Source organism: Sus scrofa, chromosome 9, assembly GCF_054392235.1.
Source record: "Sus scrofa isolate SSC_HxYL_T2T_F1_AM1 chromosome 9, Sscrofa_HxYL_maternal_Yorkshire_Landrace_v2.0, whole genome shotgun sequence".
NCBI classification, from domain to species: domain Eukaryota; kingdom Metazoa; phylum Chordata; class Mammalia; order Artiodactyla; family Suidae; genus Sus; species Sus scrofa.
Window position 1 is genome coordinate 50,373,457 of NC_139391.1, and position 23,951 is coordinate 50,397,407.

Here is a 23,951-nt window from a genome sequence, read left to right on the forward strand (position 1 = left end):
CATATTGCTGTATGCTACTGAGGTTTCAGACTGCTTGTCACAAACCATTATTTTATGACAGAACATAAAAAATGTACCAGCTCAGGAGTCCTACATCTGGCGGTTCTGTCGGTTTTGTTAGAACCTCAGTTTTGGTCTTTCAGATGTTGAAAAAAGGAGACTTGGAGTTCCCATCTTGGCTCAGTGGTTAACGAATCTGACTAGGAATCATGAGGCTGCAGGTTCGATCCCTGGCCTCGCTCAATGGGTTAAGGATCTGGCGTTGCCATGAGCTGTGGTGTAGGTCGCAGCTGCAGCTCAGATCCTGCATTGCTGTGGCTCTGGCGTAGGCGGGCGGCTACAGCTCCGATTGGACCCCTAGCCTGGGAACCTCCATATGCCACGGGAGCAGCCCTAGAAAAGGCAAAATACAAAAAAAAAAGGAAAGAAAAAAGGAGACTTGAAATATCATCTCTCTGGACTTCAGCTGCATCTGCATAATTATGAGTTATACTAAGTATGATCAAGTTTCTTGAAACACAAGAGCTCCAGGTTGGAAAGGAAGAAATAAAGCTACCTCTATTCATAGACAACATGATTTGGGTAGAAAATCTGATGGAATTTACCAAAAAAAAAGCTACTAGAACTAGTAAGTGAATTAATCAAGTTTGCATGATATAAGATTATTTTTTTATTTTATTTTTTGCTTTTTAGGGCCACACCCATGGCATGTGGAGGTTCCCAGGCTAGGGGTTGAATCCCAGCTACAGATGCCAGCCTATGCCATAGCCACAGCAACACAGGATTTGTGCCGTATCTGCGACCTACACCACAGCTCACTGCAACACCAGACACTTAACCCACTGAGCAGTGGAAGCCAGGGATCGAACCCAAATCCTCATGGATTCTAGTCAGGTTCGTTAACCACTGAGCCATGGAGGGAACTCCAGGAGTAATATTTAAAAATTTTATTTCCATTTACTAGCAATGAATAGTTAGGAAATGAAATAATTTTTAAAATTGCTTATAATTACATTCAAAAAATGAAATATTGAGGGATAAATCTGGCAAAAGATGTGTAAGGCTTGTATACTGAGAACATAAGTGAAAGAATTAAAATACCTAAATAGAGAGACAGACTGTGTTCAAGGGTCAGAAGACACACTATTGCTAAAATGTTAATTCTTTCTAAGAGATTTACATCTTCAATGCAATCTCAATCAAAATCCCAGCAGACTTCAAAAATAAAGACATTGACAAGGTGATTCCAAAATTCATTTAGAAATGCAGAAGACCTAGAATAGCAAAATAACTTTGAAAAAAGAACACATTTGGAAAAGTTACACTACATGATTTCAAGATTTATTATAAAGCTACAAAATGAAGACAATATAGTAACTGGATTTCCATATGCAAAAACCCTTGTCATATTTTGATTCATACTTTGCACCATACACAAAAAATAATTCAAAATGAATCACCGACCTAAATGTAAAACATAAAACTATAAAACTTCTAAAGGAAAACACAGGAGAAAATCTCTGTGATCTTGAGTTAGGCAATAATTTCTTATATTTGACACAAAAGCATGATCCAAAAAGGAAAAAATTAATAAATTGAACTCTATCAAAATTGAAAATATCTGCTCTTCTAAAAACAGTTTTAAAAATGAAAAGTCCCAGACTGGGAGAAAGTATTTGCAAAGCATATATCTCATGAAGGGCTTGCACCAAGAAAATATACATGTAAGTAAATAAATGTGTGTGTGTGTGTGTGTGTGTGTGTGTGTGTGTGTATGCCAGATATATATAACCTGTCTCATCCTGCCTGGGCTTCCAAAACAAAATCCTATAGACTGGGTGGCTTAAGCAACAGAAACTTATTTTCTCACAATTCTGGATGCTGAAAATTTGAGATCAAGTGCCAGCAGGGTTGAATACTTGTAAGGACCCTATTTCCAGCTTGTAGAGAGCAACCTGCTTGCTGTGTCCTCATGGAGCCTTCCTCAGGGCACATGCATTCTCTTTTCATAAGGCTGTCAATTCTGCAGGATTGGGACCCCACCCTGTGACCTCATTTAACCTTAACTAATCTCGAAAACTCCTATTTCTAAGTATACACTTCAGCACACGAATTTGGGGGGACGCAATTCCGTCAATAGTAATAACTTAAAACGCAATAATTAAAAAAACCCAAACAACCCAATTTTAAAGTGAGATAAAGATTTGGACACACAAAAGAAGATATATATCTGACAAATACACACATGAAATAAGGTGCCAAATCACTGGTCACAAGTGAAATCAAATCAAAACCACTGTAAGGAGTTCCCATTGTGGCTCAGCGGAAATGAATTTGACTAGCATCCATGAGGACGCAGACGCTCGAATCTGGTGTTGTTGTGGCTGTGGCATAGGCTGGCAGCTGCAGCTCCAATTTGACCCCTGGCCTGGGAACCTCCATTTGCTGTGGTTTGCAAAAAACCACCACAGTAGGAGATCACGACACACCTTTAAGAATGGCTAAAGTGTAAAAGACTAACCATACACAGTGTTGATGAAAATGTGTAGGAGCTAGAACTCTCACCACTTTTAAAAATAGTTTAATGAAGTAGTTAAACATACATCTATTATATGATACAGACCTTCCATTTCCAAATGTTTACTCAAAAAGAAGTGAGTAAATATCTTTAACCACTCAAAGACTTTAACATAGATATTCAGGCTAGGTTTATTTGTAATAGCCCCAAACTGGAAACAACCCCAAATGTCCATCAGCAGGTGAACAGATAAACAGAGGGGTATGTTTATGCAATGGAATACTATTTAGGAACAAATACACTGAATTATTGGTATACACAAAAATATAAATGAGTCTCAAAATAATTATGCAGAATGAAAGAAGCCAGACAAAAGAAATTACTATAGCCTTTCATATAAAATTCCAGAAAATGAAAACTAATCTACAGTGACAGAAGCAGATCAGTGGTTGCCTGGCAATAGGGTTGGAGAGGGAGTTTGGATGGGAGGAAAGGATTACAAAGGGGTTCAAGGAAACTTTTTAAGGGTGATGTATAAGTTCGCTTTCTTTATTGTGAATTGTTTCCATGTATATATTGACATATATCAAAATTATCAAATGGTACACTTTAAATATATATGGTTTACTTTATGTCAATGATACCTCAATAAAGCTGGGTTTTTTTCCCCTTTTCTTTCCTTTTATGTCTGCACTTGCAGGATATGGAAGTTCCTGGGCCAGAGGTCGAATCAGAACTGCAGCTGCAGCCTACACCACAGCCATGGCAACACCAGATGCTGGCCACATCTGTGACCTACACTGCAGATTGTAGCAACACTGGATCCCTAGCCCCCTGAGTAAGGCCAGAGATTGAACCTGCATCCTCACAGAGATAACATCGGGTCCTTAATCAGCTAAGCCACAATGGAAACTCTAATAAAGCTGTTTTTAAACACTTCCTTCAAATTATAATGGTCTCAGCAAATAGTTAAAATTCTTAGTGTAAGAAGGTGCTATTATATGGTGCTATAGACAAGAGATTCCTAAATACCCAAATACTAGATCACAGGCCATCTTTCCCATGGGAACATAGAATTTCAAGAACTGTCCTCTGCTGGATAAAATGAGAGTTCACTTTCCCCCCTAGGCTAGTTGGGCTTAAATAACATGAGTCCCAGATTAAAGCAAATTATGAGGTTTGCTCTGTTCATGTCTCCTATCTTGCTACCCTTTGCCCAAGGCCTAACTCACAGATCTTACCTCTAAGGTGGGCAGTATAAACCTACACATTCTAGCAGGTGGAACTGGAGAGCAGCCACTGTTGAAAGAAGATGTGTTTGTCCTGAAGAACTAGGATTGAATTGATCTGGGCTGTTGCTGTAGTAGTAGGTGTAGCTGGCTGTCATGTGGGTGAAGAGTATTTAAGGAAACTTACTGCTGGTTGCATAAAAGTGAGGGAGAGTGAAAGAAAGAGCAACATAGAAGCTTGCAGCTATGAAAGAGCTGGCCCTGACTTCCCCACTTCAGCCTCATGCACTGACTATTTCACAGGGAAAAAAAAGACTCCAGCAAATAAGATTTAATCTGGAACCAGACCCACTCCTGGAAAAGAGGCAGAAGAGAGAAGGAAAAGAGTGGCAGAGAGATACTGCAGGTGTCTACTTTGGACCAACACTAATGATAATGAAAAAAAAAAAAAAAAGAGGGTGTCTTGCAACCTGGCCACTCTCACAAAGATCTGTCAGGTCTTCAACATGCCTCAGATTTTCTTAGGTCTGCATTTTTTTGGTTTCACTCTGTTTGCAATACTTTCCTTCCAGTATAGTCTGAAGTCAGGGAGCCTGATCCCTCTAGCTCCACTTTTCTTTCTCAGAATTGCTTTGGCTATTTGGGGAATTTTGTGTTTCCATACAAATTTTAAAATTTCAAAACAGTATGGTACTGGCACAAAAACAGAATTATAGATCAGTGGAACAGGATAGAAAGCCCAGAAATAAACCTACACACACCTATGGTCAATCTATGACAAAGGAGGGAAGAGTATACAGTGGAGAAAAGACAGCCTCTTCATTAAGTGGTGCTGGGAAAACTGGACAGCTACATGAAAAATAATGAAATTAGGACACTCTCTAATACCATACATAAAAATAAACTCAAAATGGATTAAAGACCTAAATATAAGACTGGATACTATAAAACTCTTATAGGAAAATATAGGCAGAACACTCTCTGACATAAACTGCAGCAATATCTTCTCAGATCCACCTCCTAGAGTAGTGAAAATAAAATCAAAAATAAATAAATGGGACCTAATTAAACATAAAAGGTTTGCACAGCAAAAGAAATCATAAACAAAATGAAAAAGACAACACACAGAATGGGAGAAAATATTTGCAAATAAAGCAACTGACAAGGGATTAATCCCCCAAATATACAAACACCTCCTGATGCTCAATATCAGAAAAACAAACCCAATGAAAAAAATGGGCCAAAGATCTAAACAGACATTTCTCCAAAGAAGACATACAGATGGCAAAAAAACACATGAAAAGATGCCCAACATCACTAATTATTAGAGAAATGCAAATCAAAACTACTATGAGTACCACCTTCCGCCAGCTAGAATAGCCATCATCAAAAAGTCTCCGAACAATAAATGCTAGGGGGGTGCAGAAAAAAGGGAACCCTCTTATACTGTTGGTGGGAATATACATTGGTGTAACAACTATGGAAGACAGTATGGAGGTTCCTCATGATACTAAAAATAGAACTGCCATACAATCCAGAAATCCTACTCCCGGGCATCAATCCAGAGAAAACCGTAATTTGCACCCCAATGTTCACTGCAGCACTATTTAGGATAGCCAAGACATGAAAGCAACCTAAATGTCCATCAATAGAAGAATGGATAAAGAAGACGTAGTACATATATACAATGGAATATTACTCAGCCATGAAAAAGAATGAAATAATGCCATTTGCAACAACATGGATGGACCTAAAAACTATCATACAAAGTGAGGTTAGTCAGACAATGAAAGACAAACATGGTATCGCTTAAATGTGGAATATTAAAAATGATACAAATAAACTTATTTGCAGAACAGAAACAGACTCACGGACTTTCAAAAACATGGTTACCAAAAGGAAAATGTTGGTTGGAGGGATGGACTGGGAGTTTGGGATTGGCATATGCACATTAAGGCATATGGAATGATTGGCCAATGGAGACCTGCTGTGTAGCACAGAGAACTCTACCCAATATTCTGTGATAATCTAGGTGGGAAAAGAATCTGAAAGAGAATGGATGTGTGTATATATGTATATACTGAATCACTTTGAACAGCAGAAGTGATCACAACCTTGTGACTCAACTATACTCCCTCTCTTAAAAACTCTCCTTCTAGCTACTGTCTATGTAAATCCTTTCTTATCCTCACTGCTTCCTTTCTGTTTTTATGATAGTTTGGTACATTTTTTTCTGTTTTATCACCATTTCTTTTGCATTTCAGGTTTTCCTTCTGGAATCATATTACCCTTTCCTGAAATATATCCTTTAGAAGTTCTATTACACTCCATATGCCACAGGAGCGGCCCAAGAAATAGCAAAAAATAAAAAATAAAAATAAAAAAAAATAAAAAAAAACGAATCCGACTAGGAACCATGAGGTTGCGGGTTCGGTCCCTGCCCTTGCTCAGTGGGTTAAGGATGTGGCGTTGCCGTGAGCTGTGGTGTAGGTTGCAGACGCGGCTCAGGTCCTGCGTTGCTGTGGCTCTGGCATAGGCTGGTGGCTATGGCTCTGATTAGACCCCTAGCCTGGGAACCTCCATATGCCACAGGAGCGGCCCAAGAAATAGCAAAAAATTAAAAAAAAATAAAAATAAAAATAAAGAAGTTCTATTACAGCAGTTTTCTTAGTATAAATCTTTCCATTTATTTATTTATAGACACCTTTATTTTACTTTTGTTTTTGAAGGATGATTTAGCTGGATATACAAGATTAGGTTGAAAAGCTTTTTTACTAACATTTTGAAGTAATAATTTTGCTGTCTTTGGGCTTCTAATGTAGTTGCTGGAGAGCTGCTCTGTCATTCTAATAATTATTCCTTCAAGGTAACCTGTTCTTTTTCCTTATGGCTGTTTCTATTTTTTCTCTCTGAGATCTTAAGATAATTTTTCCCCTTTATTTTAAGTCAATCATGAAATTTCATAATGATCTGGTGGGGTGAGGGCAGGAGGAAGCCTGTGTCTGGTATGGAGCTATGGCCTGGTCACCTGAAGGAGGTATGATTAGAACAGACTTTGATGAGGTAGGCAGGCAGCTAATGTTTCAAGCATGAGAACGTGGGTACACAATGTCCTCTGAACTTCCAACCTATGCAGCTCAGACTTTGGCCCAATTCAACTGCTCTGAGGTTGTCCTCAGCAGATATGATACCTACTGATGAAATACAATTTATATTTTAAGGCAAGACAAGAAAATGTAAACAAAAAGTTCTTTCTCTCTGTGTCTGGGCCTCCTCTCTTCCTCTGTAATGTGCAGTGTGCATCTGCATTACACAGTAGCCAGACCTCCTCTAAGATGGGAATGTCTACTTGATTGCAAAGATTAAATTTTTTTCCTTTCTTCTGATGCTAGCAATGTAGCTTTTTAAAAGATTATCATTCTTGGAGTTCCCTGGTAGCCTAGCAGATTAAGGGTCCTGCAGCAGCTCGGGTCCTGCTGTGGCATGGGTTTGATCACTGACAACGAAACTTCTGCATGCCACAGGCACAGCACCCCTTCCCCCCCCAGAAAGGTTAGCATTTTTTTCCCCCAGCTCTATAAGAAGTCATGGTGACTGGCTGTTTGTTGTATACAAGCTTACTTGGACTATGTACCTTTGGTGAACTTTACGTAAAATGTAAGGATGTCATTTCAATGTTTGATCCTTTGTCTCTAAAATATATGACTGTGCCTTCAACTTGTAACAGGTAGGCAGTTCTCAGAGCTTTCTTAGAGTCTTGTCTCCTAAATTATAGTCCTCAGTTTGGCCTGAACAAAATTTCCCTCTTCCTTCTTAACTTGATTATTAACTAAATTTTCAGCAATCCAGGCTTGTTTGTTGCTTAGTCTTTTTGATCACAAATCTGATCTCTTGGAGTTCCCGTCGTGGCTCAGTGGCTAATGAATCTGACTGGGAACCATGAGGTTGTGGGTTTGATCCCTAGCCTTGCTCAGAGGGTTAAGGATCTGGTGTTGCCGTGAGCTGTGGTGCAGGTCACAGATACGGCTCGGATCCCATGTTGTTATGGCTCTGGAGTAGGCCAGTGGCTACATCTCCGATTAGACCCCTAGCCTGGGAACCTCCATATGCTGCGGGTACAGCCCCAGAAAAGACAAAAAAGACAAAAAACAAACAAACAACAACAACAAAAAAACCAAATCTGATCTCTTCTGCTTTCTGCTGAGGCACCTGTTTGGCTTTTACTGCTCTGAGAACTTTTCCCCCAATGCATCAAGGACATGTTGGATTATTCATTGCTCACCTGTCTAAGACCAGCTGTCCCTGCATGGTCCATTTTCTGACATCAAGGTGAGCCATCATTCACTTGAGGATTTCCATAGTGATGGATGGCAGCCCATGTTTGTCCAAGTTATCTCTGTTGCTGAGGAAGATGTAGGGAAACTCTGGCAACTGGCTGGAAAAGAATACAAAGCATGACATTGACATTCTATAAATATTTATTTCCAATGATTACTGGTACATTACATACTGTCAAGGATGATTAGTTTCTGTACCCAAAAGTTAAGAAAATGAGTCTTTTGCCTGCTATAATGTCCTGATCTTTACAGAACCACACAAAGGTGACAGCCCTGTGGCCAGTATTCACGCTGACCATTTATGCCAAATTCTAAGGCCAGGCTGAACTTGTCAATAGATTTAAGTACTTTGGAAGCTATATTTCTTTTGCTGGATTTCATCACTCAACCCATTCATACCTGCCTCCACTCTGACGTCCACAAAAATTCCCTAGCTTCACTTACTCGCTGGATGAATTTAAGATCTTCTCTTTGTCTTTGATGTTCTGCATGGATTTTTGAATATTGACTTTACTAGAGATATGCTGTTCTTGAATTTGTAAATCCTTACTTTTTATAAGTTGTGTAAATTTACAGCCAATATCATTTTAAGTAATGCTTCCTCTCCATTTCCTCTACTCTTTATTTCTGGTACTCTGATTAGACATGTATTATACTTCCCAATTCTCTTAATGTCTGTTTTACATTTTCCATCCCCTTCTCAGCATTTCATTCTGGGTAATTTGTCCCAGCACAACAGCAAAATCATTATTTTGTGGTCATCATCAAAACGTCTACAAACAATAAATGCTGGAGAGGGTGCAAAGCAAAGGGAATCCTCCTACACTGTTGGTGGGAATGTAAATTGGTATATCCACATAGAGGACAGTACAGAAGTTCCTTAAAAAACTGAAAATAGAGTTAGCATATGATCCAGGAGTCCCACTCCTGGGCATGTATCTGGAGAAGACAAAAACTCTAACTGAAAAGATAAATGCACCCTAATGTTCATGGCAGTACTATTTACAATAGCCAAGACATAGATGCAACCTAAGTGTCCATCAACAGATGATGAATAGAGAAAATGTGGTATAGGAGTTCCTGTTGTGGCTCAGAGGAAACAAATCTGACTAGTATCCATGAGGATGCAAGTACAATCCCTGGCCTCGTTCAGTGGGTCAAGGATGTGGCATTACCATGAGCTGTGGTGAAGGTCACAGACGTGGCTCAGATCCCGTGTTGCTGTGGCTCTGGTGTAGGCCAGAGGCTACAGCTCTGATTCAACCCCTAGCCTGGAAACCTCCATATGCCAAGGGTGCGGCCCTAAAAAGACAAAAGAAAAAGAAAAAAAGATGTGGTTTATATGTACAATGGAACATTACTCAGCCATAAAAGAGAATGAAATAATTCCGTTTGCAGAAACATGGATGCAACTGGAGATTCTCATACTAAGTGAAGTAAGTCAGATGAGAAAGACAAATATCATATGATATCACTTATATGTGGATCTAAAAAAATAATGGAAATGAACTTATTTACAAAACAGAAAAAGACTCACAGGTGTAGAAAATAGTCTTATAGTTACCAAAGGGGAAAGTGGTAGGGGGGATAAATTAGGAGTTTGGAATTAATGGATACACACTATTATCTACAAAAGAGATAAATGAAGTCCTACTGTATAGCACAGGGAACTATAATCAATACCTTGTAATAATCTATAATAGAAAAGAATCTGAAAAATATTACACACACATATCTGAATTACTTTTCTATATACCAGAAACTAACACATTGTAAATCAATGATACTTCAATTCAAAATAAACAAAATTATTAATTCTGTCTTTAGCTGTGTCTAATCTGCTAATTGACTCATTAATATTTTTATTAACTAATTTATTTTTGGGCCGCAGGTACAGCATTAATATTTTTAGATCAACAATTACAATTTTAATTTCTTGTTTCTTTTTCTCCCCATAACTCCAATTTTTTTTTTTTTTTTGAAAGTAAAACTTTCAAAAGTCTCTTGTGGGTTAGATCATCCCTGTGTTTGCATAGCTGTTTTATGTTCTGTATTTAACAGATCTCATATCTGTGACCCATAGTATTCTAAATTCATAGCATATTATTTCTGCCAAATCTCAGTAAGAGTGACTTGTGTTCTATGTTCAGTGATCTTTGTGAGTTCACTGTTCGACACAATAGCTGGACCATCTAAGGGCTTAAATTGGGAATTGGAAAAGTTTTCTTTTTTCTTTTTATCTCAGGCTGGTAGATTTTTATATTTTCATGAAGCAACAGCAAACAAAATACCATGAATCTGCTTCTCATTGGACAAAGCCACCTCATGACTATTTCCCTGTCTAGAAGCAGAGACGTCAGTTACAACACAGCCATCAAGACCATCAGTTACAGATTTCTTTTTGGAGGTTATCCTCACAGAATATGGTAACAGTTTCCACTCTTAAGCCCTACAAAACCACTTTATTCAGACAACTTCTAAGTTTAGGGTTATATTAACAGGCCGCAACAACTTCATAATAATCATGAACAGCCACATAAGTGTCCAAATGGCATAGCAAGATTACATTGATATTCTTGGTAAATGTTCTCAGCTAATAGCAACAAGCAGGCCTGGGACAGCTCATATTCCCCAGTGGACAGATAATGAGAAGGGGATGCATAGGGTCCGACTTAAAAGCAGGAAAATGAAAAACACAGCATCGATCTTCCACATACAAAAAGTCATACCTGGACTAAAGGACCCTCAAAAATTGCACTGTTCTGAGTTCTTCTAATTGAAAAAGACGTATTAGTGAATAAAAAAGTTAGGAAGATTTGGCAGCTCTCCTCCTGCACCTCTCAGGCTCTCCACCATCCCAGCCTTCCCAACTGGCTCTGGCTTCTCTTGCACTCCTCTGCCAAGAGCAGCTGCTCCTTTATTTTGTGTCAAGGCCTCCTCATGTCCTCGGGAACAGAAGAAAAGGCCTTCCGTGGGAAGGGGCCTGGGTATGGTCACACCCCCCAAATGAGATGGAGACAACTCCAAAATTCCTTGGGAGGGGGCACAGCTAAGCTCCCATACCTATAGGATCCCATGGGGGTTTGGACTTGGCGGAGGAGACAAAAGTAGAGCTGGGGCTAAGGTTCCAAGAACATAGCACAGAACAAAACAATGTGCTGTCCCTGTCTAGAAGCAGAGACGTCAGTTACAACACAGCCATCAAGACCATCAGTTACATCCTGGTCTCTCTGTCAGCATCCCTGTGCTGTCCTCCCTTGCTGAGGGGTGCAGGGCACTGAAGCAGAGGGAGCAAAGAGAGCTCTGCCAATCTACAAGACAACCCTCCCTCTCTGGAGACAATCAGAGAGGCAGATTTAACAAGAAAGCCTTACTCCTCGGCTTCTTTTTTTTTTTTTTTGGCTTTTAGGGCACACTCATGGCATATGGAGGTTCCCATGCTAGGGGTCCAATTGGAGCTGCAGCTGGCCTACACCACAGCCACAGCAACATCAGATCCAAGCTGCATCTGCACTCTGCACCACAGCTCATGGCAGCACCAGATCCTTAACCCACTGAGCGAGGCCAGGGATTGAACCTGCAACCTCATGATTCCTAGTTGGATTTGTCTCTGCTGTGCCACAATGGGAACTCCAAACCTTTCCTCTTAAGTTGTTTATTTTCTGTTTCTGAGTGATCACTTTAAAGAAAATAAAAAGAAACATGTGAGGGAGTTCCCTGATGGCTCAGCAGGTTAAGGATCTGGCATTGTTATTGCTGTGGTTTGGGTCACTGCTGTGGTGCATGTCTAATCCATGGCCCAGGAATTTCTGTATGCTGCACTCGCAGCAAAAGAAAAAAAAAGTGGATAATGGCAATAAAACTTAGCAAACTGAGGTATACACACACTTTGTTCCCAACTACCCACTAAAGCAATTTGGAAAAAAAAAAAAAAAGAAAGAAACATGAGGTGGAGACAGACCTCATGACCAGATATACCCTCTCCAGCACCCCCAACCTGGCAGCCTGAAAACTGGTGACTACAGGGGAGTTGGATTCTATGTGGGTACAGTGACTGGGGCTCAGGAGGTTAGGCTTCTGGAAGGGACTCCATTATTGCCCCTGCCTTGAACACATGCCCAGATGTGCCAGTGTGGCAGAGTACCTGAGGGCTTGGGAGGAGCATTGGCAGGTGGCTCACCTGGGTTCAAGGTCCATTCTTGAGGCCCTTATTGACCTGGGAGCAGCCAACAGGGTTGATGGCAATGCTGACAAAACTCATGAGAAGGGTGATGGCCAGACATTGGTAGAGCACAGTCCTTCACAAGTCAATAGCAGGCTAGGAGGTAGAGCCAACACAGGGATAGGAAGAGCAGTGTGATCACAATGAAGGGCATTGCCCATTGCTTCATGTCCTTGACCTCATGTCTGTGCCCATTCTGCTAGATACCCCACAATCCAGTAGCTTGGCCTTCAGTCCTGAGGACCTGGAATGTCCAAGTCTGGTTGATGGCCAGCACCAAATGCACCCATGTCATCTTGGATGATGATAGTTAGCTTGCCACAGCCAGGTGTGGGGCCAGCATAAATATGAAACCCAGCAGGTTGTGGCCTTGAAGGAGTAGGCACCGGTCCTCCTAGAGATGACTTGTGGGTGCCCATGACAAAAAAGGGAGGGAAGGTCACGACCAAAGACAGGTCCAGGCCATGAAGATGATGGCAGTGCATGTCCATGGCACTGGGTGCTTGGGTAGACACCATGGCATGTGACAGTCATGGAATGCATGGAGACTACATGGAAACAGATGAGCTTGGCCATGAAGGCCACAATCTTGGAGCTGAGTTCACTGAAGTCCAAAGGGGTCAGAGAACATGGAAGAGAAAGCAGACAGCAGAATGCCATGGCTGGCCTGAGCATAGGTCCTCGAGAAGTCTTACGTAGGCGCCAGGTCCCAGGGTGGGATGTAGCCAGACTGGAAACCACAGGGCCTAGGAGGGGCCTCTGTGGGCCACCTTGCTAGGCCTCTCCTGGCTCTGTGAGGCCTATCCCCCAACAGGTAGTACTGCAAGGGGTTGGGCCGCAGGTCTTCTCTAATAACTTCAGCAACGCTGTCCACCTGTGGGAGGCTGTGCTGTGAAAAGCAGTTGAAGAAGCTGCAGACAGTGTCCTGGTTCCTGTGGCCAGAGCTAGAAGCTCCTGGACCCACTGCCAGCAGAAGAGATTTGCGATTGACACCAGCAGGCCTGAGGATCTGCACTCATACTACTTCACCATTACCTTGTTCCAGAATTAGGGATTGCTCCAAAAACTGAACTTAAACTTGCAGCCTGCCCTGCTGTGCCTAAGCTCCTTCACCTCCAAATTCATCAGGGGGCCTAGCATGTCTTCCTATCAGGGGCTGATCATGGCTGACAGCTGCGGGTGACTCAGGAAGGCAGTGACCCAGAAGCCTGGAATATTCTGGAGGATGAAGCTCCTTCCGGCTAAGTGCAACCTGCCCATGCGTCCAAACCTGCACTCCAGGTGCAGCCAGGCCCTGTCCACCTGGGCACTCACGGCCTCCGGGCCCCACTGGATGGCTTCCAGTGGGTCCACAACTGGGCCACCAAAGTTTAAGGGACCTGGGCCTTCCGATGCCTCTGCTCCCTCACCAGTTTCTCTGCCGCCTCCATCTCCTCTCCCACGGGCTGCTTCCCCCTCCATGAAGATGGCGCCCTCCTCAGTCTTCACTTCCTTGGCCTTCACACCGGCTCCAGCCAGAGCCGCGCATCTTATGCGCCACAGGTTTCTGGGGCAACATCCCAGACAAGGCTGTCTTCCAGGCTCTGGTCAGTGGTGCTGGATGGAGGTGGCTTCCCGGTGCTCCGGGCCAGGCGGGGAGGTCCACAGCCGGCCGCGGGCTCAGGGTACCCATGTCCCCAGACATCGCGGGCTTCAGCCGCGGGAACCGGCACGCGGCGGTTTCCAGGCCCCCCACACCTTCGTCAGCACCACCTGCAGGGGCCTCTGGCCTGGAGGGGCTCGGGGCTCGGCGCGGGCGACTCTGCGGGTTCCAAGAGAAGGGCGGAGGGGCTGTTGGCAGCCATCCTGGCAGGAGCACGGGCAGAAGACAGAGGGGCGCGGTCTGGAAAATATTTCTTGCGGAGAAAATTTGCTTTTGCTTCTGACTGTAAGGGGGCGGGGAGACGGTGGGGCAGCCAATTTGGTACCATGTCAGTGACCTTGCCCCTCGCCTTGTACACTCCTTGCTCTCCCTCAAGGGCTCCAATGGTACAGTCCCAGGTTTACGTTCCTCACTTCAAGTCCGTCCCAAAGCTCAATTTTGCAATTTTGCAACCCTAACCCTAACCCTAATCCACTATTGCAACCAATATTGACCCTCTGGTAGGTAAGACCTCCCTCTCCTCTTTTTTTTTTTTTTTTTCTTGTCTCTTATCTCTTTGCTCTTGTGAGCCTGGTAAGGTCTCAAATAAGTATTCTCCTAGGCTTTGCTGTCCTGTAGCAGGAGCCCTTGGGTGCACACCGTCAGACATTGCCAGAAGAAAAAGAAGTTTGCCTGGTCCCTTTTCCCCTGCTTTTCTCATCCCTGACGCTCCACACACTGGGCATCACCTGCTTAGGGCAGAAAAAAAGTCAGCAGCTCAGTCTTACCATCTGGTGGGGCTTGGCATTGAGACCTATTGCTACACAGAAGTGAGTATCTGATGTGATGGGCTGAGTTTGGATGCTGACACCTCTGAGGACGTCCCCTTTGGATTCCTCACTTTGTTTCAGGCCCCAAATGGGACTCTTGCTCTGGACCGCACTCCCAGTTCTAAAGTCTATCTGTTACCCTGCATAATTCTCCATAATCTCCTCAAGATTAAAATGTTGGCTCCAAACCCTGCCCACTTAACAGGAACTCAGGTCATGCTTGCCAGCTCTCTCCCCTGGTGAATGGGATTCTAATGCCTGTAACCTCCAGTTATTCTCAGGAAATGAACAGATTTCCTAAAATAGTGAAGCTTACTTTTTCTCAATATTCTTACCTGCCCCCCAGAATTTTACATCTCTGTGTTCAGGGAAGAGAAGACTTTCCTGGTAAGACTTCCCTTAATTCAGACAATCCTTTTCTGAATTATACATGTTTTCAGGCTATGGGCCCAAGAATGCCCAGCTGTCCCTAATAGAGCTAGAACTAATACAATTTCTTCCCCCATTTTCTGGGGGAAAATGAACTATTCCCTCCTTCAGTTCCAACTGTTAAGACTCACCTCAAGGAGTTCCCCTGTGGCAAAGTGGGTTAAGTGTCAGCATTTTCAGTGCATCGGCTTAAGTCACTGCTGTGGCTTGGGTTCAGTCCCTGGCCTGGGAACTTCCACATGCTGCAGCCAAAAAGAAAGAAAAGTTTCACCTTACATGCTACCATCCTATAGCTCATAGGATCCCTCGATTTCATTCAATTTATTTCACACTTAAACTATAATCCTGTGCTTTGTTCAGGATTTGTTCAAGAGTAAGCAACCCTCTTACTGGATTGCAAATTTCTTGAGGGAGCTATCTCACTTATAACTCTTGAAGCTTGTGATCAACAAATGGAATTGAGTTAAAAAGAAAATGGTTGCTGTCTTTGCTATTGACAAATAAATGGAATTAATTAAAAAGTTTTCTTTTACCATCTTCATTTTCATAATGGTATACTCCACCCCAACCCTCAGACAGAACAGGGCTTAATAATTAAGAGGCAATCCTTAAAGCCTTTCTGGAAAGAAAGTTCCCTTTCTCTGGGTAGCAAAAGAATCAGACAATCATGGAGTTCCCATCATGGCTCAGTGGTTAACGAATCCGACTAGGAACCATGAGATTGCGGGTTCGATCCCTGGCCTTGCTCAGTGGGTTAAGGATCCGGCATTGCCGTGAGCTGTGGTGTAGGTTGTAGATGTGGCTCGGATCCCGAGTTGCTGTGGCTCTGGTGTAGGCCGGCGGCTATGGCTCCAATTTGACCCCTAGCCTGAGAACCTCCATATACCGCAGGAGCAGCCCAAGAAATGGCAAAAAGACAAAAAAAAAAAAAAGAATCAGACAATCTTGAGTCAGGAGAAAATTGAGAAGAAAACAGGCCACAGGATTGGGAGACTTTGGGAATTCAGAGAAAAAAGCTTTGTGTTTCTGGTACTAGAGAAAAATGTCTGTGCTGGGAGTGGGCACCAACGGCTTACTAAATGATGGTTATAAAACAAGGACCGAAAACTCGGGTTTTGACTACTGTAACTAAAAGCTGTGTTTGCAGCCTGGCCAAGGAATCCTGTTATCATTGTCTTTATTAATAAGCAGCTGGTGCTCCTGAGTTGCTCCAAGCTTTTGCTTCCTTTATGCTCTTTAAGCAGGAATATTTATTATTGCTGTCTCCTCCCATTTGTCTGCTGGGATTACTGTCCTGCATGACTCTGTGTCTCCAGAGTAAACTAATCATTTTTGCAGGGGTGAGGGTAATAAAGATGCCAGATTCTTAACAAAAGGAATAGGTTCCTGGCATAGATGCAGTAATTGAAGCTCCAGTGAAATTAGAAGTTAGTTTCTTGGCATAAGACTGGCTGGCCCTTTATATAATCTTTGAATTTCATAAAAGTTTTTTTTTCCCCCTCCTGATAGAACTTTCTTTCTCAGGCCTTTTGAGAGGAAGAGGAGCACCTCAGATCCTCTGAAAACAATTTTTCTCACTGCAGCAGCTGGCGTCACTCTTTGTGGGCTTAGTGATAGCTTAAATTTTTTGTGCCCAGTTAATGAAAGAGCCTCATGCTGCTTTTGTGGGTGACACAGGAAAAAAACAAACAAACAAAAAACTGGTACACAGTCTAGGAAGAAGTAGGCCAACCAAGCCTGTGGCTTAGAAGCCATGGGAATGATTGAGAAACCCAATTAGACTGTAAACATAGTGAAATAGGCCAGACGCCCATAAATGCTCACCTGGTACTGGAGTCCCCTTTGCAACAGCCATTATGCACTAGTTGGTTGCTGACTGCCTGTCCTCTTAAACCCCCATCCCTCTGGCCAGAGTTGGTTAGAGATTGGCTACAAAGCAAGTCTGTTGTATCCAGTCAGAGCTGCAGTCTACAAATATGGGAGCCAAATTAGCCCTGTTACTGGGGTGGCCATAAGGGAGACACTACACCAAAAGCGATTGTGCAGGTCATAACCCTAAAGGGCGGTGCGAAGTGTGGAGGAATAGGAGGCGGCCAAGGCCAAAGCTCTAGTAGTACTCCCTTAGAATTCTGCTCTAGAGAGCTCCAACATGAAAATTAAAAATAAATGTATACCTCTTCAAAAGCTGAGGATACTATCTATTTCTCCAAAATATACCTTGAATCTCACCCTCTGTACCCCCTCTACTGGGACCACCCCAGGTCAAGCCACGAACTCCTCTCCCCTAAACAAATGCATCAGGTCTCTGAATGGTTTCCTGTGCCTCTTGGACTCTGCTTCCAAAGGGCTCTCTGCAGAGCAGCAGGAGCCTTCTTCTAAAAAGTAATTTGAATCATGTCATTCTCCTGCTTCAGTTGTTTGCTTGCTTCCCATTTCACCGAGGACAAAATCTGAACTGACTGCAGCCTACAAAGCTTTGCAAAGCTGCCTACTTCCCTGTGCATCTCCCGCAATGTCTCCTTCCCTTGCAGTAGATCAGACATGGGGGACTTTTTGGTTTCTGAAACATGCCAAACTCACTCCGGTATCTGGAACTCTGCACTTACTATTTCCTCTTCCTGAGACAGCAGCTTCCCCCCAGCTCCCCACATACCTGGCTCCATCCCAGCCTCAGCTCAAATACCCTTATGAAGCTTCACATCATTCTGGCTAATTATCACTAGCAGGTAATGATTCACTCATATTCACTCTCTCGTCCGTGGCTGAGCTTTATGTTCTTCTTAGCACTTATCCGAAATTTTGTTTTCTCTCACTGAGTCTCTTCCAAGGATTTTTTTTCACTGAAGTATAATTAAAATATTATATTAGTTTCAGGTGTAAAACATAGTGACTTGACATTTATATGCATTGCAAAATGATCTTCACAGTAAGGCTAGTTATCAGCTGCCACCATACAAATTTAATACAATGTTATTGACTATACATACCCCCATGCTGTACATTACACACCAATGACATATTTATTTTATAAATGGGAGCTTATACCTTTTTAAATCTTATTTTTTATCAAAGCATATTTGACTTAAAATGTTGTACCAATTTCTGCTGTACAGCAAAGTGATCAAGTCATTTTTTTGTAGTATCTTCCCATGGCCTATCCCAAGAGATTGGATATAGTTCCCTGTGCCATATACGGTAGGACCTGATTGCTCATCCATTCTAAATGTAATAATTTGCATCTACTAACCCCAAACTCCCAGTCCATCTCACTCCCTCCCCTCTCCCCCTTGGCAGCTACAAGTCTGCTTTCTGTGTCTGTGAATCATTTCTTTGATCCACTTCACCCATTTTGCCTACCCCCAACCTTCTTCCCTCTGGTAACCACAGTCTATTCTCTGTACTTATGAGTCTAGTTATGTTGTTTTTTATTTGTTTACTTGCTTTGTTTTTAAGATTCCCCATGTAAGTAAAATCATACAGCATTTGTTTTTTTTTATCTGACTTTATTTCACTTAGCATAAAACTCTTAATTTCTATGCATGTTGTCCAAAAATGGCAAGGAAGCCTTGACCTTTTTTTTTTTTTTTTTTTTTTTTTTTGTCTTTTTGCCTTTTCTTGAGCCGCTCCTGTGGCTAGGGGTCTAATCAGAGCTGTAGCCACGGGCCTACGCCAGAGCCACAGCAACTCAGGATCCGAGCCATGTCTGCAACCTACACCACAGCTCACGGCAATGCCGGATCCTTAACCCACTGAGCAAGGGCAGGGACTGAACCCGCAACCTCATGGTTCCTAGTCGGATTCGTTAACCACTGCGCCATGACGGGAACTCCAGCTTGACCTTTTTTATGGCTGAGTAATGTTTCATTGTATGTATACATCACATTTCTTTCACCCATTCATCTATCTGTGGATACTTAGGTTGTTTCTATATCTTGGCTATTGCAAACAATGCTGCAATGAATATAAGTGTGCATGAATAGATGTCTGTCTTGTTAACTGATGTTATCCCACATGCAGATTCTCATTTAATGTTTGTTAAATGAATGAGAGATATACACAAGGATTTAATGAGAAAATTTGACCTCCACAGTAAGTCTATCTAAACAGTTAATTTCTGTTTGTATGACTGGTTCCTAGGGACTCTAGGTTGACTTTGCTTTGGTAGCATAAAGTTAAATATTTAATCATCTCTCCCAGGACTTTGTTATCAAGTCTTCTATCTCTGCATTTCTGGTAACCACAGTTGAGCTCAGGGCTTTGGTCTTTCCCTTTCCCACGATTTCTCAGAATTACTCTTGGTCTGAGATTGCATTTGGAATATTACTTCGGCGCTCTGGGATGAAACTGTCTGCGCCTGGACACTTGAATTGAATTAGAGTTACTAGAGGCTCTCCTTAGTGTCTCTTCACTGCATTGGGGGTTTACTTCTGGTTCTCATTGTGTGCCTTTCAAGTCTGTAGTATCCCATTAGGACCCACAGGAAAGGCCCTTCACATATTAGTTTACAGGCTATCGGTAAACATTTTCCAAGATTGACTCTGTAATGACATCCCTGTCCCTGTCAGGCCCCCAAACTGCCTGCACATGTAGGTCCAGCCTTGCTCTGGGAGGCAGTCATAGAGCAGTTAGCTATCCAGGATCTGGACTCTGGCTATCTGAGTTAGCACCCCAGCTCTGCCATGTGCCAGTGATGGAACCTTGGTTTTTAGTTTTCTCATCTGTAAATGGTCCTGATTTTGTAAATTTCCCCATACCCAGCTTTTCTAGGCTAGGTCCCTTGTTTGTTCTCACTAGCCCTTTCTGGAGTGGGCTGCAGATATTGGGCACCCCACAGACCTCCTGTTGTTGTCATTGTTCTCCATCTTTTAGAGCATCTCCTGTTTGGGGACCTCCCTGCTTGGATTACTGCCTAGTGCCTGTCACCATCCCCTCCAGATGTCATGTGCCATCTGCTTGGATGGGCTTTTCTCTTTATCTGCTGCCATGTCTGTCCCCAAGCACAGGCCTCCACCATGGCAGAAGTCTTAACTATTGGGGTCTAGACTCTTTGTTTGCAAATGCCCTGAAGCCAAACTCCAATTCTGGTGGCCCCTGTCATTAGGCGAAGCACCTGGTGGCAGAGAATGAGCGATGGGATTTTGACAAAGGACAGGGCATTTCATCACCAGTCTTTGTTACTGAAAGGTTTTATTGATCACTCCTTGGTGTTTGGTGCTATACTTAGTGCTGGAAGAAGGCATCCAATAAAGACACGGAGTTCCTGTCATGGCGCAGCCGAAACAAGTCTGACCAGGCACCATGAGGTTGCTGGTTCGAACCCTGGCCTTGTTCAGTGGGTTAAGGATCTGGTGTTGCCATGAGCTGTGGTGTATGTAGGCTACAGACATAGCTTTGATCCTGCGTTGCTGTGGCTGTGGTGTAGGCTAGAAGCTGTAGCTTCAATTTGACTCCTAGCCTTGGAACTTCCATATGCCACGGGGACGGCCCTGAAAAGCCAAAAAAAAAAAAAAAAAGAGAGAGAGAGAGAGAGAGAGAACCAGCACCCAGCCCTGAGATCTACAGTACAACCTAAGATACCATGTTGGTTTCCAAATTCTGCTTTTTCTCACATGCTCCGACTTGGTATTCTTTTTAGCCTCATCTCATTTCCTTCCGACTAGGGGAAATTAGAACCAGAAAAAGCCTTTTAAAAATAAATCATCTAACCCGCACCGTCCTCACTAGCCACTGCCTGTCAGGGTTAGAGCCTGATGTGCTTGACGAGTCTGGTAGATTTTTCTCTGTGAGACACTTCAGGTTGCAAGCTTATTAACCAGACTTCTGATTAGCTAATTGCTTGGTCCCTGTAAGGATCCATCAGGTTTTTTTCTTTGTATAGATCAGAAGAGAAAAGCACAGTCAGTCAAAGGCAAATAAAGATCTAAGATTGGCAGCCAAGGAGGCTCAGCTGAGAGGACCAGGGAGCCTGGGACAGGACATTTTTTAGAAGCTGGACTCTGAGAACTTGGTGCTTGGAGTCAAAGGGGAGTTCTGTGGTCACTCCTCTGGGATTAGGATCTACAGGCTGTCCAGAGCCCACTGTGTCACATCAGACGTCAGACGGGAGTTCTGTGTATTAGAGATTTAGGAGATGTTCCAGGGAAAGTAGCCTGGGGATGGAGAACAACCTCAGCTTCCTTTCCATTCTCTTCTTGGAAAAATGCCCCTCAGAGGAGTCTTCCCATTTCATGTGATTTGGAATGAATCTCATAAGGTCCATCTAATCCAACTCTCCCATTTTATAGATGAGAAAATTGAGGCCTGAGGGAGGGAAATTGTTTTCCAAAGTTCAGACAGCTTGTTTCCGGCAAACTTTGGACTTGAGTTTGGGCTTTCTTGGCCCTGGGCTTATATTTACCCACCATCTCAGGCTGCCACTTTTCCATACCCCACCCATATCCTTTTGCCTCTATTTTTTCAACAATGTGCCACAACACCGAGTGGGGGAAAGAGAGGATGGAGGAAGCCATCCTAAAATCCCAGAGGTCAAATGTGCTCCCAAAGAAAGGCCTAGATGGCCTGATCCCTCTCTGTGGCTAGACTCCTGGTGGAGCCGTGTTTCAAAGCCTACAGTAGACCCTGCAGAGTTGGGAGATGCCTGTAGTCAAGGAAAATGCCCCTGATTGGATTAACAGACATGGTTCAGGGGACCGAATCCCATTGCTCTCACTTGAAAGCAGGCTTTTCAAAGCATCCGTACGCGGCTGATACAGGCCAGATGGGCGCTCCCAGGAGGAGGGGGAGGGGGAGAGAAGTCCCTAGCTTGGCAGGAGGAGGGAGAGGCACTATGGCTCCTCCCCCAGCCAATCTGGCTTCTCTTTGTGTTGGGCTGACAAGGGGCAGCTGGTGACTCTGGCAGGGAGACGGGCAGAGGAATTAGCCAAGTGCCCACAGGCGAAGACCAGCTTGCCAGAGGGTGGCTGATGGCCCCAGAGCACCCCTCCCTCAGATACAGGCATTTACGCCCGAGGTCTCCCTTGTCTGCTGTGGTCTCCCTTGTCTGCTATCCAGGAATTGCTAACAAATCCTGGATAGCCACAAGCTCTTTTGCACTTGGACTCTGGCACCAGACTCCCTGGGTTTACGTCCTTTCCTTGCCTTTCCTAGCAATGTCATCTTGGGCAAATTCCCTCACCTCTCTGTGCCTTATTTTTCTCATCAAAAAAATGGTGATAATAATATACTTACCTCTTAGCATGATTCCAGATTCAATGAGTAAATAAAATGTACATCTTTTTAAACAGGGCCTGAAATTTGTTAAGAGCTATGTAAGAATATGCTTTTAATAGAGTTCCTGTTGTGGCTCAGCAGTTAACAAACCCAACTAGCACCCATGAGGACATGGGTTTGATCCCTGGCCTTGCTTAGTGGGTTAAGCTGTGGTGTAGGTTGCAGACAAGGTTTGGATCCAGCATTGCTGTGGCTGTGGTGTAGGCCAGCAGCCACAGCTCCGATTAGATCCCTAGCCTGGGAACCTCCATATGCCACGGGTGTGGAATTAAAAAGACAAAAAAAGAATATGCTTTTATTGGTCTTTTGTTTTGTTTTAAGGGCTGTACATACAGCATATGGAAGAACCCGGGCTAGGTATCGAATCAGAGTTGCAGCTGTTGGCCCACCCACAGCGATGACAGATTTGAGCCATGTCTGAGACCTACACCACAGCTCACAGCAATGCTAGATCCCCACCCACTGACTGAGGCCAGGGATTGAACCTACACCTTCATTGGTACTGGTCGGGTTTGTTACCGCTATGCCAAAATGAGAAAATGGGAATCCCAGGATATGCTTTTATTTTTTCGTCATTAATCTTTCATATTTTTTCTAAACAGGAAAAAGCTGAATATTTGGCTTGAAGACAGAAACAGAGAGGCTCCAGCTCCTGGAACACCTGCCTAGTGACTGGAAATCCCAGGGCTTCTTCTGTGGCTCCTCCCACCCTCCCGCCCCCACCTTTAGCATTTGTTGTTTGCGGTGACCGGCTTGGCCATAGAAATTTATCAGGGGCAATGTTCGAGAAGTGACATGTTTTCTGATTCTTAGCAGCATCAGGATCCCCAGATCTGAAAAGTCCCTCTTTGCTAGCATGACTTGGTGCTAGAATAAGCCTTAATGTCAAGTCCCAACTATGTCATTTTCTACCCGTATGACTCTAATAGCATTACTTCCCTTCCCTGAACCTCCGTTTCTTCATTGTGCAAACTGGGAGAAGCGTTGGACATACCTCACAGATTGTTTGTTATCCAGTAAGAATATGTTTGAAATGTGAGGTAGCTGGGATGATTATTGGTCATAAAGACTAGATTTCCACATCAAATACTAGCCACGTGGCTTTGGACAGGTTGCTTAGCCCTTTCGTAAAACTCAGTGTTCTCGTCTCTAAAATGGGGACCATGAAATTAACTTCACAGGTTACTGTGAGGATGGCAGGAAATCTTATAGTGGTAGCTTTCAGTACAAAATCTGGTGCATTTTAGTAGTTACTATAAAATGTTGGTGTTATACCCACCCCGAACTCCTGCCCCTTAATACACACAGCCACACAGCCGCACAGCAAATACTGCTGAGAACCACAGACACGGGAGGTTTCTCTGATGCATGTGGACTTCGGGTGGTTCTACCCCCTCCCATCTCAGCCGTGTGAGTGTAATTTTTATTGCAGAAGTTTCTTGTTGTATTTTGCCTAAGGAAATATCAAAGCTTTTCTCTCTTCTTCCCTCTTGCCT

General features: G+C 43.3%; 1 pseudogene across 1 annotated transcript in view; it reads right to left on the bottom strand.

Annotated features, from left to right (window-relative positions):
- LOC100739301 (putative testis-specific Y-encoded-like protein 3) overlaps positions 1 to 17,041 on the bottom strand; it is a 76,177-nt pseudogene extending 59,136 nt beyond the window's left edge. Inside the window, exons 1-4 of the transcript XR_014816914.1 lie at positions 17,011 to 17,041; positions 14,059 to 14,151; positions 12,265 to 13,996; positions 8,030 to 8,182 (exon numbers count right to left, since the gene is read on the bottom strand). The product of XR_014816914.1 is annotated as a putative testis-specific Y-encoded-like protein 3 (transcript). The remainder of the gene's footprint in view (positions 1 to 8,029; positions 8,183 to 12,264; positions 13,997 to 14,058; positions 14,152 to 17,010) is intronic.
- Positions 17,042 to 23,951: the final 6,910 nt, after the last annotated feature.